This window comes from Typopeltis vanoorti, chromosome 22 (assembly GCF_054136105.1).
Source record: "Typopeltis vanoorti isolate ZY-2024b chromosome 22, IOZ_Tvanoo_1.0, whole genome shotgun sequence".
Lineage (NCBI taxonomy): Eukaryota > Metazoa > Arthropoda > Arachnida > Uropygi > Thelyphonidae > Typopeltis > Typopeltis vanoorti.
Window position 1 is genome coordinate 85,827,448 of NC_143570.1, and position 18,216 is coordinate 85,845,663.

At 35.3% G+C, this 18,216-nt stretch overlaps 1 protein-coding gene across 1 annotated transcript in view; it reads right to left on the reverse strand.

The window, feature by feature from the left end:
* The window catches only part of Frl (formin-like protein), a 516,064-nt gene that overhangs the window by 231,287 nt on the left and 266,561 nt on the right, over nt 1-18,216 (reverse strand). The window lies entirely within an intron of this gene.

Consider the following 18,216-nt stretch of genomic DNA (forward strand, 5'->3'; position numbering starts at 1 on the left):
CATTCATGATCTACTACAACCCCCCCCCCCCCCCCACACACACACACAATATATGCATTAAAATTCATACCACTATCCAACACAAAACTCGGAATCATCAGCATCCTCAAACACAGAACCCTAACAATTTGCTATAATGAGCAAGCTGAACAAAGAATATGAAATTATTAGCAAAAACATTTATAAAAAATGACTACAACAAAAAAACAGTTCACGAGATTCTCCACAATAATACTATTAAAAGCAAAAAAGATTATAAGAATGCCATACCATACATTAAGAAAATATCAGAAAAAAAATAGACAGAATACTACATAAATACATTAAGGCAACCTTCAAACCTCTGCAAAATTAAAAGTATCATCCAAAGATCCCCTTTCCTATCTTGCCCACCCAGGGGTTATCAAAATTCAGTGCACCTGCAAACTACCCCCACATAAGGGATACGGGACACACCATCTCAATAAGAAAAGACAAACATAAATGCTCCATTAAATTCCTCCACTATGGTAAAACAGGCCTGTCAGACCATGCACTTCAAACATGATACAGAATCAAGTGGAAAGGCACCAAGTCCTTACACTGCACCAAAACCTGGTTTGAAGGAAAATTCAAGGAAACTTGTGGGATACTCAAACATCATCCGAATCTAAACAAGAATGATGAAAGAACAATGGATTAGTAATTCCTAGAATCTGGAGGACTTATCTGCAACCTAGATAAGTTGTAGACAAGTGCAGTTCTGTTCATCATGTTTTGAATGCTATATAGCATCCACAACATGATGACAGAACTCCAACACAAGAAAACCTTAATATAAGAGGACTGTAGAGATGTGTTTAATGTAATTTCTACTATAAGACTTTATTTTTATTTATTTAGAGATTTTTTTTCTATCTGTATATTTTTATACTGCTATGTATAAAAAATTTATTTTATTTTGTTAATTTATATTTTTGTATATATTTTATTTATTATTGTTTTCCACTAGAGGTCAGGCTAGGGTAAAAAAAAAAAAAAAGATTAACAAAGCATTTAGATTTATCTTACTTCTGTGTAGTGTCATGTAGCTTGTATCCTGTGCATATGTATATTTGAATGATATATTCACATAAACATAAGAAAGATATTTATTTAACCAAATATTTTGGTCTGGAAATAGCAGACCATCCTCAGTGGTATTACAAGAACAGTTTAAAAAAATACAAGCTAGAATACTAACAATAGATCGTTAAAAATAGAACACGCCACGTGATGTTATATCACTAAGTATGAAACGGAATATTTTGAAGCAAAGACATGATTGGGAAGAAGAAAAAAAAAATTAACGAGTAATCTTAATTAGACTCTTCCAGATTTTTGATATAGATATACAGTCATTACAATTCAGGTTGGGACGATGGAGCAAGGCCTCCACACTTTCCTTGAACAAACGTTTGAACCTATAACGGGATCTATGTAAGAGCTGAGTCCTGGACCAAAAGATGCTGTGGTCAGTTTCAATCCCGTGTTGAGCCAATCCAGACTTTTCAGGTTTGTTGTGAAGAATGGAGGATTGATGTTCTTGGATTCTTTTTTCAAGAGAACGTCTAGTCTGTCCAAAATAGGAGAGATCACAGTTGCAAGGAATTTGATAAACTCCAGGAAGAGATAAAGTTGAACGTTTGTCTTTAGGAGAAGGAAAATGAGAAGACAATTTGTTAATAGGTGAATATGTAGTTGTTAAATCATGTTTCTTTAAAATTCTTGCGATAGGTTCTGAAATACTGGAGATATAAGGAATAGGCACTCGACGTATTGAAACTTTGTTTTGTGGAGGATTTTAAGAATTGAGAAGATGCTGAGTACTTTTTTCAGAAAAGCCATTGAGTTTCATGTGTTGTTGGATAGTAGAAAGTTCTTTCTGTAGATAATCAAAAGTAGAACAATTAGTTTTGGCTCTTCTGATGAGGCATTTTATAATTCCTGTTTTTTGACATGGATGACAACTTAAAGCTGCTAAACGTGACCTTGCTATTCACAGTCATCACATTTATGATCTGCACACCTATATTTCCACAAATTTGGATCCACATCTTTCTCACATAGTTCTAAATGTGGCTAAATGTTCTACTCAACGTGCTTATAATAAACTAAGTCAACATGTTAACCGTAAATATGAAGCTCTTTTGTCTAGACAATCCAAGCCATTCATAACTCCAGATAATTGGATTGTAAATATATCCAGATGTCCTTTGACTGAAAGCGAAACCCTCATCCTGTCAAAAGGACATGATTTTTCTATTGCTCCAAATAAGATACCATATCTAGATTTCCTAGTTAACATTGAAAGGAATCTCAATTATCTAACTAGTGATAAGGCTAATGCTCTTCGCCTAGTAGTCGCTTCTTCTAACATATCTCCTTCTGAAATGAAATCTTTTTACAGTCCTTGAGAAAAAATAATCACCTCATTATCACCAAAGCTGACAAGGGAAAAGCAACAGTAGTTATGGACTCAGCAAATTACAGAAGAAAACTTTCTCTTTTGCTTCGAGATCACTCCACATATCAAGAAATTGATTATAATCCAACCAACAGACAATTAAAGAAATTAAATTCTCTCTTAGATGAAGTCATCAGTTTAGATAAAGACACAACTGAAAGACTTAAAACTCATTTTGCAAGACCTCATAGATTTTATGGCCTTCCAAAAATCCATAAGATTGACTATCCTCTTCGTCCAATAGTAGATTGTATTGATTCTCCTACTTACTGTATAGCCAAATATCTAGCTAAATTATTGAAATCTTACATTGGCAACTCTAATGCTTTTTTAAAAAACTCCTCAGATTTCTTAGAAAAATTAAAAAATGTCTCATTACCACCTACAGATCTTATGGTTAGCTTTGATATTGAATCTTTATATACCAATGTAACTCTCAAGGAAACTTTATAAAACTATTCGATTTCGTAATACATTCTAGATATTTCGTATGTCAAAATAAATTATACAGCCAAGTAGAAGGAATGGCCATGGGAAGTCCTCTTTCTCCGGCTTTAGCCAATTTTTATTTAGAACATTTAGAAAAAGTCCTCTTTTTCTAAATTAGAACATTTAAATTCTAATTCTTTTAAAGTTCCATTCTAATATCTTCATTTTTAATGTGATTCTACAGATGATGCCATCTATTTACTTGCCTAATTTTAAGCAGAACTTATATCTATGGTTCCTATTCTTTTATTCTATCACGTCTTAATCTTTCAGATTCATAAGTTAAAACTGGTCTGAACATTTTTGTATAATGTTAATTGGTTTAGTGTTTTGACTAATTTCTCTTTTATTCCATATTGGAGTCTTGACAAATAACATTAATTCAGAAGAAAGTTGCTGATAGGAAGAATAATAGGAATTTGATGACAATTATGATTATCAAAAATAATGTTTGGCAGAAATGAGAAAAACAAAAAACATAAAAGTAGAATGAGAGTGAATTTGTACACATATTGAAGATAATTAATTATGATAAGACATCACAATGAACAAGACAAAGGACTGAGAGAATAATATAGTTGCATAAAAAGATTAACATGTGGATAAGGAAACAAAGTTAACAGACATTGCAATGGTAATAAAATACAGTAAATGGCATTAGATAGGTGATGCAATCAGAACTCTGGAAATAGATAGCCAAAGAAATGAAGGAATGGACATCAAGAGTCAGACAATTTGCAAAGTAGAGAGGTAAGGTACATGATCATTAAAATAGAAAAAATATATATAAAAAACAGCAGATGAAGGCATGATGATATGATGATATCATTTCATCATCCAACATTTTCTGGTAATGTAGCTTTAGCTTAGCAAGTGCAATTATGATAGTGTACAAAGTCACTTAGTGCATGAGATGACCTCCAAAATTTCTTTTTAAAATGTTTTTTTTATGCTATACTCACTGTATAAGGCATTTACAAAATTTTACTCTTACTGGTGACTTCTTCTTAGACATTATATTAAAGAGGAGACCACCACATAGCCTTCAAAGGAATGTGGAGAACCGACCAGGGTTTCAGATCTAATGTCCAATCCTCACCGTCTTGTGTGTACCCTGTTAGGTATCTACCTGGATACTGAACGAACAAGGATGAACTGGCAATTTGGGATTTAGCCGACCAAATTGTATTTTTATTGGCTTAAACCACAACTGAAATTATGGTACAGCATGACAAAAGTTCATGCCAGCTGGGGTGTTGCCTAGTTAAACAAGCAACTGACACAATGAAAAAGGAAAAGTTGGTCCTTGTTGGATCTAAACAGCAGAGTAGGAAATGATCGTCACACATACAAAAATATTTTGGGAAATTTGGAGGAAAACAGCAAAGCTAATAATAATGGCAAATAGCTGTTGAATTCTGCTCAGGACAAGGACTGGTTATTATTAATACAATGTTCCCACATAAAATGTGCATAAATTCACACAGAGAGAAGAGGCAAGGAATAAGAAAAGTCTCATTGATTATGTTATTGTTGTTAGTGATGTTTTTTTTTTTTTTTCCCATTGGTGTTGGACACTAGAATGTACAGAGGATTTGAAATTGGAAGTGATCACCATTTAGACTTGAGAAGGATACAATTGAATTTCATATTGAAAAGAAGACATAAGAAAGTTTTAAAGTGAATAAAAGTCGAGCAGCTCTCAGATGTGAACTGTAGACTAAAATACAGGAACCAAACCTTGGAGATTCAGTGGCAAGCCCTGAAGAAAACATCGATTCAGCCAGAGACACATGTGATGAGGTTGTCGGCAAGGATAGAAAAATCAGAACTTTATGAGTTTTGAGAAATTACCTGACTCAATACTCCTCATGACTGAGTTAAATAATTTAACTGATAAAAAAATTCAACGTCTTTTCATTGAATTCTAACAGTCTAAGATTAAGTCGTTCCCTTGCAATGAATATTATGTATTTTTGCTTTTAGTGTTACACAGTGACTAAAATACAAGAACCAAACCTTGGAGATTCCTTTGATTTCCTTGGAAAATTTGGAGAAAACAGCAAAGCTAATAATAATGGCAAATACCTGTTGAATTCTGCTCAGGACAAGGACTGGTTATTATCAATACAATGTTCCCACATAAAAATGTGCATAAATTCACACAGAGAGAAGAGGCAAGGAATAAGAAAAGTCTCATTGATTATGTTATTGTTGTTAGTGATGTTGTTTTTTTTTTTTTCCATTGGTGTTGGACACTAGAGTGTACAGAGGATTTGAAATTGGAAGTGATCACCATTTAGACTTGAGAAGGATACGATTGAATTTCATATTGAAAAGAAGACATAAGAAAGTTTTAAAGTGAATAAAAGTTGAGCAGCTCTCAGATGTGAACTGTAGACTAAAATACAGGAACCAAACCTTGGAGATTCAGTGGCAAGCCCTGAAGAAAACATCGATTCAGCCAGAGACACATGTGATGAGGTTGTCTGCAAGGATAAAAAAATCAGAACTTTATGAGTTTTGAGAAATTACCTGACTCAATACTCGTCATGACTGAGTTAAATAATTTAACTGATAAAAAATTCAATGTCTTTTCATTGAATTCTTACGGTCTAAAGATTAAGTCATTCCCTTGCAATGAATATAGTATATTCTTTCTTTTAGTGTTACACTGTGATGAGCATTCATTTTAGAAATTATGGACTTCATAACCTTGTTTTAAATAACTATTTTAATTTCCTGATGTTTCGAACTTCATATTAAAGTCATCATCATCTGAGGTATATACAAATATACAAGGACAAGCTGAGTTCCATTTCACAAAGTACGTTAAAGAAACACTGATTTGATCAGTGGTTATTTTACTGGCATGGCCTCTAGTGTGTGTGTGTGGGGGGGGGTGAATTAATTAATTATTTAGAAACTACATCAAAGCTAAATTCTATTTAAGATAAACAAAATTTTTTCATATAGATAGCTTTCTTATAATGATGTCCTATTTTTAACATGACAATTGTTATATTACATTTAAGATACTGGATTATCTACAGTCCTGTTTGTAGTTTAACTCTTAGGGAGAAAGATTCCATGGGTAGAATATGTGACTTCCACATGCTTGGGATTTTTAGACCATCATTATTGTTCAGATTGGGTGGTTGATAAGAATCTCATAGGCTTCCTTAAATTTGCATTCATACCATGTTTTGGTGTGATGTAAACAACTGGTGCTTTTCCAGTCAATTCTATGTAAAGTGTTCAGGGCATGATCAAAAAGGCCAGCTTTACCATAGTTATTATATTTAATGTGTCGTTTATGTTCCTTTTGTCTGATAGGAATTGTGTGTCTCCTGTTTCTCTTATATATGGTAGATTATAGGTGCAATAAATATGGCATACTCCAGGGTGGGCCAGTGGATCTTTGGATGAGTTGAGTAAGCTTTTAATTTTGCAGGAGGTTTAAAGGTAGCTTTGAGGTTGTATTTCTGTAGGATTCTGTTTATTTTATCTGATGTCCCTTTAATGTAAGGAATGGTTATAGTTTTATTGTAGTCTGGTTTATCTTTGTTTTTATTGAGATCTTGCAGAGAATTTTGTTACTAGTGTTTTGGCTTTTAACCATTTTTTAGAAAAGTATTGCTGATAACTTTAAATTCGTCTTTCAGCGCTTGTTTGTTGGAGCAAATCTTCAAAGTCCTGTTTTTTTAGAGCATTAATGACATCTAGCTTTTGTGTTGGGTGGTGGTAGGAATTTACGTGTATATATATTGGCCAGTATGTGTAGGTTTCCGGTAAACAGTGAAGGAACCAGAAGGAAGACATGTGACAAGTGTATCTAGAAACGGAAGTGTGTTCTGTTTTTCAATTTTCATTGTGAACTGTTTGTGTTGTTTGTTTAGGTGGCTAAGGAAAGTGTCTAGTGTCTGGCAGCCATGGGCCAGATTGCAAAAACATCATCAATGTATCTAAGCCAGACTTTGGGTTTTAAAGGAGAGGAATCTAGAGCATGTGCTGAAAATTTTCCATATAAAAGTTAGCAATGGGGGGGGGGGGGGGGAATAATGGCGAGTCCATAGCTGTGCCTTCTTTTTGTAGGTAGAAAGCGTTTTCCCATAAAAAATAACCAGAACGTAACACATGAGCAAAGAGCGACGTGATATCTGGAGGGAATTTGTTCTGTAAAAGAACAAATTCCCTCCAGATATCACGATGTCATTGATTATGACATTCGTAAAGACAGCAGAGATGTCAAAACTGACTAATAAATCATTTTTTTCTAATGTAATGTCTTTGATTATGTTTATGAAGTGTTGTGTGTTTCTGATATAGGAAGGGGAATGACCTACCAACTCCTTGAGTGTTGCCACTAATTTCTTGGCTAGGTGATAACTAAAGAAAAAATTCACCTCAAGAAAAGGCACAAGGGATATACCACTGCATGGAGAAAGCATTACTCAGATAACAGATCCAGGCTACTAGAAAAAACTTGGCCATTACTCAAAACCAGATACAAAATTAAAAATCTGAACTTTCAAGTTACTTGAACGCAGATATTTGGATTATCCTCGAAAGATTATGGACAACACAGCAAACCATATTCTTCAAACTAAGAAAGAAAATCTGATATCTAAATTTCATAGCCTAAAAGATCAACAAAACTAATGGACATATTTGAATTTCTCTGCAGTGAACGTTAACAACCAACCAGAAGAAAAAAACAACAGGAGCCACCAATCGCCTGCAGGTAACAGTGACATAGTTAACCTATCCAACTACGCTTTAAACAAAGATGAGCTCTAGCTATTCAGCAAAGGTCTAAACTTTGCCGTAGCACCCAGATCGATGAACAAACTGGATTTTATTTGTAACATTGAACAAGGTTTAAGATTCATCCCAAATACCACAGCAGATAAAATACATTTAGAAACTGCCAACATTTAACAAAACATGAATTAATAGCAGTGAAATCACTTAAATCAAATCCAAACATCATAAAAACTAGAGCCGATAAAGGAAATGCCACAGTTATTCTAAACCGAACCACATATTTAGAAAAATTGAATCAGCTAGTCTCGGACAATAGTACATACCAACCTGTTAACTATGACCCAACCAGTAGATTAAAAAAGAAAACAGAGAAACTACTTAAATCAATTACTACTTGGCCCGAAGATACAGTCAAAAAATTACTTCTGTACTACACTCGTTCCCGAGAATTTACAGTCTACCAAAAATTCACAAACAAAACATACCACTCCGGCCGACAGTCAAAGGTATAGACAGCCTGAATTATCACCTAGCCAAGAAATTAGCAGCAACACTCAGAGTTGGTAGGTCATTCCCCCTTCGATATCAGAAACACACAACACTTCATAAACATAATCAAAGACATCACATTAGAAAAAGATGATTTATTAGTCAGTTTTGACGTCTCTGCCCTTGTTACGAATGTCCCAATCAATGACACAATCCTTTTACAGAACAAATTCCGTCCAGATATCATGCTCTTTGCACATGTATTACGTTAAACGCTTTCTACCTACAAAAAGAAGCCACAGCCATGGGCTCGCCATTATCCCACCCAATTGCTAACTTTTATATTGAACCTTTTGAACAACATGCTCTAGATTCCTCTCCTTTAAAACCCAAAGTCTGACTTAGATACATTGACGATGTTTTTTGCAATCTGGCCCCATGGCCACCAGACACTAGACACTTTCCTTAGCCACCTAAACAAACAAACACAAACAGTTCACAATGAAAATTGAAAAAACAGAACACACTTCCATTTCTAGATATACTTGTCACACTTCTTCCTTCTGGCAGTCTTTCCTTCACTGTTTACTGGAAACCTACACATACTGGCCAATATATACACATAAATTAATAACACTATCCAACAAAAAAAGTAGGTGTCATTAATACTCTAAAAAACAGGCTTTGAAGATTTGCTCCCACGAACAAGTGCTGAAAGATGAATTTAAAGTTATCAGCAATACTTTTCTAAAAAATGGTTAAAAGCCAAAACACTATTAACCAAAATTCTCTGCAAGATCTCAATAAAAAAAACAAAGATAAACCAGACTACAATAAACTATAACCATTCCTTACATTAAAGGGACATCAGATAAAATAAACAGAATACTACAGAAAAAAAATTATACCTCAAAGCCACCTTTAAACCTCCTGCAAAATTAAAAAGCTTACTCAACTCATCCAAAGACCCACTCCCTCCACTGGAGGGAGTGGGGTATACCCTAGAGTATACCATATTTATTGCACCTATAATCTACCATATATAGGAGAAACAGGAGACACACAATTCCTATCAGACAAAAGGAATATAAACGACACATTAACTATAATAACTATGGTGAAGCTGGCCTTTCTGATCATGCCCTGAACACTTGACACAGAATTGACTGGAAAAGCACCAGTTGTTTACATCACACCAAAACATGGTATGAACGTAAATTTAAGGAAGCCTCTGAAATTCTTATCAACCACCCCAATCTGAACAATAATGATGGTCTAAAAATCCCAAGCATATGGAAGACACATATTCTACCCACGGAACTTTTCTCCCTAAGAATTAGCTATATACAGGGACTGTAGATAATCAAGTATCTTAAATGTAATATAACAGTTGTCATGTTAAAAATAGGACATCATTGTTACTATATTATACCTCAAAGCCACCTTTAAACCTCCTGCAAAATTAAAAAGCTTACTCAACTCATCCAAAGACCCACTCCCTCCACTGGAGGGAGTGGGGTATACCCTAGAGTATACCATATTTATTGCACCTATAATCTACCATATATAGGAGAAACAGGAGACACACAATTCCTATCAGACAAAAGGAATATAAACGACACATTAACTATAATAACTATGGTGAAGCTGGCCTTTCTGATCATGCCCTGAACACTTGACACAGAATTGACTGGAAAAGCACCAGTTGTTTACATCACACCAAAACATGGTATGAACGTAAATTTAAGGAAGCCTCTGAAATTCTTATCAACCACCCCAATCTGAACAATAATGATGGTCTAAAAATCCCAAGCATATGGAAGACACATATTCTACCCACGGAACTTTTCTCCCTAAGAATTAGCTATATACAGGACTGTAGATAATCAAGTATCTTAAATGTAATATAACAGTTGTCATGTTAAAAATAGGACATCATTGTTACTATAAGAAAACTATATATATGAAAGAATGTTGTTTATCTTAAACAGAATTTAGCATTGATGTAATTTCTAAATAATTAATTTTTAATTTTATCTATTTTTTTTCTCCCCCCCCCCCCCACTAGAGATCATGCCAGTAGAATAACCATTGATCAAATCAGTGTTTCTTTTAACATACTGTGTGAAATGTAACTCAGCTTGTCCTTGTATATTTGTATATACTCCAGATGATGACCTTAATATGAAGGTTGAATGTCGGGAAATTAAAATAGTTATTTATAACACGGTTTTTTTTATAAAGTCCATAAGATTTATAAAGTCCATAATTTCTAAAATTAATATCATGTATTATATCACACACTATTATTTTCAATTGTTCCATTGTGTTTTGTCTCTAACTATACATAACTCAGAACAGTGTCTTGAAACTAGACTGAAAATTCCAATGAAGTCAGTAACTTCAGTAATGTAATTTCTTACAATCCTATATTTTGTAATAAAGACCATGATACTTTTCTGGTATGAAATTTGAACAAGATTCCTCTAATCTCTTTCTGGGAAACTGGGAGGAGGGGGGCTGAGTCATAGAATATTACATGTTTGGAATGGTAGGAGGACATTTACCAAATTGTCTAAGCAAGAATTGGTAAGGATGCAAAAGAGAGCCTCCAGCTTCCATAGTTCAGTCATTGTCGATAATGACATTTGGAAGGAAAGACCTAGATTCAAACCCTATCTAGGATAGGAAGAAACCTCAATATGAGATCTTCAATACACAGAGTTGTATAACAAAGGGAAAAACTGTATAAGCACAGTTAAATATTTCACTGACAAAGTTAATTATAGCACAAATTTTTTGGTGCAATAATGAACCATCTTCAGTGTAGTATATTAGTGCAGGAAAAAAAAAATCAAACAGTGAAAGTACATGGAGAATGGAATCTTTTCTTGTCTGATAAAAAACAGGTTCTCTTAAGTTCAGATAATGTGTGTGTGTGAAAGAGTGAGTGAGAAGAAATATTTAAAAAATATATTATAAATGATTTTAAGACATATAGTTCTTGATGATCTACCTGTCCTGTATAATTCTTAAGGAGCATATCCCGGGCACATACTAAATAGAGTGTGTGATCGTGAGCTCACAGCTAAGTCACTGTTGTAACAGTGATTTAAAGATATTGATAATTAGTGACGGTAGTATTCTAGGGTATGACTCTGTGGTTCAGTTTGTTTATTTATTTTTGATATATTTATACTGTCTAGTCTTCAAAAGGTACCTGTGGCATGACTATAAAAAACAAATTACATGATAACCACAGTAATTAACTTTAATGGAAATGAACGCACAGATATTTCGTACTGAAAATAACAGTACATCATTAGTGTGTAGAAACAAGCAAAGCAAAGAAATGGGAATGCAAGGTATATACAACAATCGGTGGTTTACGAATTAAAAACTGTTGCTGTGTGCTACAAATTAATATTAATAAATAATATTACTAAAAACTATTTTTGATGGTTACATAAAATGAGAATCTCACAAACTTTTCGAAAAGGAGAGACAGAGACAATAATTCTGATTCAGATTTGGCTGATGTAAAAGGACTTCGCAACTTTCTTTGAAAAGGTGTTCATATTTAAAACTGCTTCTATGGAGAAGATGAACTTCATCTCACTAGATACTGTGTTTAGTGTCAATACTATGTTGTGCCAGATCAGACTTTTGAGGTTTCATGTATTCAATAGAATACTGATTTTCATTAATTCTTTTTTCTACAGAATGGCCTGTTTGCCCAAAGTATGTCAGATTACATTCACTAAGTATTTGGTAAATGCCAGCTAATGATAGAAGTGACAGTTTGTCTTTTGTAGATGGCAACAGATGAGAAATTTTGTTGATAAGAAAATATGTGACAATAAGGTGATACTATTATTATTAACATTTGACCTCCATGGAGTCAGACTCATCATGGGAGGTACACACTATTGCATACAATGCTCATCCAACCGCGTCTTAAACTGATTCAATGTCTACATTCACAACACACTCAGGCAATGTATTCCACTCACCAACCACCCTCCATGCAAAGAACCTGCTCCTCACTCCTCTGTTCACACCCTCCTTTTACAGTTTCCGGCAATGGCCTCTTGTTCTACTCCTCTGTCCCATTCTATGAAAAATCTTTTCCATGTCTACCTGATAACAACTCCGACAAGCTTATATGTCTCAATCATATCTCCCCTCTTCCTCCAGTTCATGAAGCTCTGCAACTTACATTCTTTCAATCTGTCCTCGTACTCCACATTCCAAAGACCACTGACTACCTTTGTGAATCTTCTCTGGACCTTTCCAACACCATGAAAACCTGGCAACCAAATCTGTGCACAATAATCCATATGAGGCCTGATCAAGGCCTTATACAATGGAATCATAACCTCTCTATTTCTGCATGTCAGGGTCCTCTGCATCATTGCAATTATCCGATGTGATGTCTTCACAACTGGTGCAACGTGGCCCTGAATTTCAGGTCCTTGTCCACCATCACTCCTAGATCTCTCATCTCCTCTATTTCCATTAAAGTTTCCCAACCAAGTGTATACTTTGCATCCCACTGCTGCTTAGCAAATCTCAAAACCTCACACTTGGCAACATTAAACTGACAGTTCCACTTATCTGCCCATTCATGCAATCTATTCAAGCCCTCTTGTAAGGCATTAACATCTGCTTGACTTTGCATTGCTCTCCCATTGTATCATCTGCAAACAGCTGGATATCACTAGTTAAACCCAACCCAATATCATTAACATACAAATTGAACAACAATGGCCCCAAAACTGACCCCCTGCAGCACACTGCTGGTGACCTTTCTCTTTTAAGATACTGCACCCCTATATACAAATTTTGATACCTATCCGACAGCCAGTCACTAATCCAACACAGAAGTCTGTTATCAAATCCCATCTGTTTCAATACTTCTTCAAAATTCTGCCAATTGGTTCAGAGATACCAGAAATATAAAGGATTGGGGCCCCGTGGTCTGTTGAAGAATCTTGAGGTGTTGGAACATGGCAGCCAATTATCTGCTGGATTTGATTACAGTTGTAATCATTAAATTCCATTAAAGTTTTGATAGTGAGAAGTCCTTGTAAGCTTGAGGGAGAGGAGCACACATTGTGCTCTATTAATTAAAAACTTGATAACACCAATTTTTTGAGAGGTGTGATTAGCAGACTTTTGTTTAATGTATCTGACAGTAAAGGTAGGTTGTTGATAAACACTAGTTGATAAATTACCGGAGGCTGTATGTATAAGAAGGATGTCCAAGAATAGTAAACTATCAGCCTTTTCTTATTCCATGGTGAATTGAATGTGTGGATGAAGGCTATTGATCTGTTGTAGGAAATTGGTAAGTTGTTCATTTTCAGAATGAGGCCAAACAGCAAAAATATCATAAGCATAACTAAACCAATGAGAGGGTTGGGGATGAATGGATGAGAACAAGGTATCTTCCAGATGGTTCAAAAAATAGTTTGACAAAGGTGAAGACAGAGGGCTACCATGGCAGTGCCTTCAACTTGTCTATAGATCTTGTTTTTCCTGCTGAGATACCCTGATTCTATAACAAATTTAAAAATCCTCGCAATATCAGGAGGGTAATCATCATATAGAAAATTAACATTGTCAGATAACGCAATGTTGCTAAAGAGGGAAACAATGTCAAAGCTGACTAACAAATCCGAATCTTGGATTTGAACACCCTTGATTTTCTCTAGAAAATGTGTGGAATGCTTGAATGATTTGCATTGTCCAGTATGGACAGTTAGTAAATGTGACAGAAATTAAGCAATTCTATAGGTGAGAAAGAGAGTCAAAAACAATTCACAATGGGTCTTTTACTGGATAACTTTCTTTATGAATTTCTGGGAAGCCATATTTTGGAAGAGCTCCTTATTTATACCATATACCTTGTGAATATAATCTGACATACTCTGGGCAGTCAGGCCATTCTGTGGAAGAAAGAATTAATAAAAATCAATATTATATTGAATACATGAAACCTGAAAAGTCTAGTCTGGCACAACATAGTATTGACACTAAACACAGTATTCGGTGGAATGAAGCTTGTCTTCTCCATAGAAGCAGTTTTAAATATGAACACCTTTTCAAAGAAAGTTGTGAAGCCATTTTACATCAGCCAAATCTGAATCGAAACGATTGTCTCTCTCTCTCCCTTCCCCAAAATTTTGGGAGATTCTCATTTTATGTTACCATTGAAAATAGTTTTTAATATTATTATTTATTAATATTAATTTCTAGCATGCAGCAACACTTTTTAATTGGTAAATCACCGATTGTTGTATATATCTTGTATTCTCTGATTTGCTTGTTTCTACACACTGAATGATGTACTGTTATTTTCAGTATGAAATATCTGTACTTGCATTTCATTAAAGTTAATTACTGTGGTTATCATGTAATTTGTTGTTTATATTTATACCATGTAGGACAGGTGAACTGTGTTATTCACGGCACCAATGCAAACAAGAATAATGGCAGGAAGACATCATTGTGCAGGCAATTCACGTGTGGGATTTTGTGAAATGAAGTGTGGGTGTGCACTAAGTATTCATTGCCAAGATAAAATGGATTATGGTGTGAAAGTGGCAGCAGAGAGAGTGTGTTGTAGATGTTTTATGAGCAAGAAATGAGAGAATGAAAACAGTGGTAAGATATTTATGCAAAATTTATAGAGGGAGAAGTTCAGGAGAACGTAGAAGACCTGAATAGCTTGCTTACATGTAGTCTTTCACAGGAAGTAGGGTAACACTGAAAGGCTGAATCTCTGACTAATCTCTGCAGCAAGAGATTAGTCAAACTGAGAACAGAAAAAAGCAAGAGGTCTGAAGACAAAAAGAAAATTGTAAGAATAAATGAGAAAAAGACTGTAAGTAGATAATTTTTTTTTTTTACGATGATTCTATAAGGAGGGTAGTTTACGAATACACTACAAAATCTTGTTTCCCTAGCGTGAAAATTAATATACTTTTATATTTATATAAAAAGTAATTTTATATAAAATTACTTTTTTTAGTAATGCTGTCAGCAAAGCAGAAATTAAAGGTGTTAAAATTGATTGTTTTTTAGTGGAACCAATGACTTGAGAGATGGGAAGTATTCTATCAAGGAAGATGTGAAAGAGTTACTGGAAGAAGAAGCAAAAAATGAAGAGTGAAAGGGTGAAGTTTGTAAGTCTGTTGCAATGCTATGATAGAAGTAAACTGAGAAAAAGAGGGTGATGACAGCTAATTAATCAATATGCAGGTTGTGTAGAAGGAATGATGTAGAGTTTGTGAAACTATAGAAAGTTTGATGGACGTAAAGATTTATACAATGCTGATGGACTGCACTTAAATGGATTGGAGTTAGGTATCTAGAGAGAGAGCTTTGTTCACTGAGCGTGTAAAAGCACAAAGTCAAGAAAACTAAAGAAATTAGAACAGATCTGGACACTGTGTGTGTGTGTGTGTGTGTGTGTGTGTGTGTGTGTGTGTGTGTGTGTGTGTGTGTGTGTGTGTGTGTGTGTGTGTGTGTGTGTGTGTGTCTGTCTGTCTGTCCATGAAGGAAGGAAGTGTGTGAATGAACAAATGCAAAATCTAGTCTCTCAAGGAAAAATATTAAATACAATAATCAGTTCAGGAAATAAAGTTGGATGGGGACCTACAGAAATGCTGCAGTTTCTTATACCAATGTCAGAAATATCATGGACAAGAGAAAGGAGTTTTTGGCACTGGTTAGTGCAACTTTACCAAACGTTATAGGCATTAGTGAGACTTGGCTAACAGCAGATGATGTAGTTACAGGGATAGTATATGATGGATTTAGCACAAAAGATAGAGTAGACAAGACACGTAATTGGGTACTGCTCATGATAGTAGATGAATTGCAGCCAACAAGAGTAGGAGTAAGTTGGGCAGTTCTTTTGATTCAATCTAGTGCTAGACCAAGGACAAGAGGACAAAATATACAACTGGTTGCTGCTATAGGCCAGAGAATGCCAGGGATGATGTGGAAGACATGCATCAGCAGATTAGAACAATGAGTGCGAGTCGAGTAATTATTATGGGGGGGGGGGGGGAATTCAACTATCGAGATATAGATTGCAAGAAGGAAAGATCATGTGGCAGGAAGGAAACAGAATTTATATACTTAATGAGAGATAATTACTTGAAGCAGAATGTGGTGGTGGGGGGGGGGGGGATACTCAGGGTATGGGAGAGTGTTGGATCTTGTTATAGGATAAAAATACATGTCCATAACCAAGGTGGCTAAATTGCCACTGATCGTGGATAGTGATCATGTGGTCTCAACATGGGAGGTAGCAAAACATGTGGAAATTTCAGATATGCCGAACTACAAGGCAGATGATTATGATATACTTAGACTGAGGCAGCAGCTTGAAGCAGTACCATGCCATAAAGATCTGCAAAAGAAGGTTGTTCACAGTGCATTGGGAAGAGTCAAGGTATCTTGGAGGAAGCAATATCACACTGAATACCCAAGATCAGAAGGGAAAATCAGGTAGGAGATAGATGGATGAGTAGTATCATTAAGCATGAACTGCAAACAAAGAAAATGTTGTGGAGGGTATATAAGGAGAAAGGTGTGGACAGACTTATGTGTTCGTCGAACATGTTGTTTATTATTTTAACGGTATAATAGAACACAGAAACTAAGTAAATAATTAATTTATTAACTTGATGCTGATATTTCGCTGGTATTATAACCAGCATCTTCAGAGCACAAAAACACTGTTTGTCACAATACGCGAGACTAAAACAACATGGTGTACTTAGACAAAATTGTAGCAGCAACACAAAGACTAGAGTCCTGATTTTGGTGCCCTCTATCTGGGAAAAAAAAAATAAAATAAAATAAAATAAAATAAAATAACGCTATCATATATTACTAGAGTCCTAGAAAAGTGCTAGTTTTTTCTTAATATGACTGTCTCCCAGATCTTCGGCAAGTTAATGCAGCCATATTTGTTGAGATTTGGAGTGTGTTTTAGGGCTTCTGTCGCCTCTAAGAACAACCTCTCTGATTTATATGGGTTTCTGTGTAGTACTTTTGTGTTTTTCCAGTTGATCCTGTGTGCTGGGGTATCCAGAGCATGGTCTGCTAGGCCCGACTTCCCATAATGATAATTCCGGACGTATCGTTTATGTTCGCTGATGCGGATATTCACAGTTCTTCCTGTTTGACCGTAGTAGGCTTGATTGCATGAGCAGGGTACTTGGTAGACTCCTGGATGTGATAAAGGAGGAATGCTGTCCTTGGGTGAGCGGATGAGGGTGGCTAATTTGCTACATGGTCTGAATGTAGTGCGTAGTTTATGTTTATTGAGAATTCTTGAGATCTTTTCGGATGTGCCTTTAATGTAAGGGATGGTGACTGTTTTGTTGTAGTTCTCTGTGGTGGATGGTGGGAGGGGTTTCTTAGGAGTGTTTAGTATTTTGTTTATTTTTTGTGGATTGTAGCCGTTGGCCAAGAAGGTGTGGCGTAAGTGAGTCAGTTCAGCAGTATGAGCCTTGTCATTTGAACAGATTGCTCTCGCTCTATGGGTTAGCGTTTTTAATATGCCATATTGTTGAGAAGGATGATGGTGTGATTGTTTGTGTAAGTATCTGCCTGTATGTGTGGGTTTTCTGAAAACTGAAAATGATAAGGAACCATCTGGGAGATGTGTGATGAGTGTATCCAGGAAGAGCAGACAGTTGTTGGCTTCCAGTTCCATAGTAAAGTGGATTTTTGGATGTTGGCTATTTAAATGTGCTAAGAATGTTTTCAATGTCTCAGGGCCATGTGGCCAAATAGCAAGCACATCATCAACATAGCGTAGCCAAAGTGTTGGTTTGAGAGTGGCTGTATTGATTGCTTGTTTTTCCAGGTGTTCTATGTAAAAGTTGGCTGGGGGGGAAGGGGGGAGCCCATGGCTGTCCCATCAATTTGTTTGTATATTTTCCCTTTCCATGTGAAATATC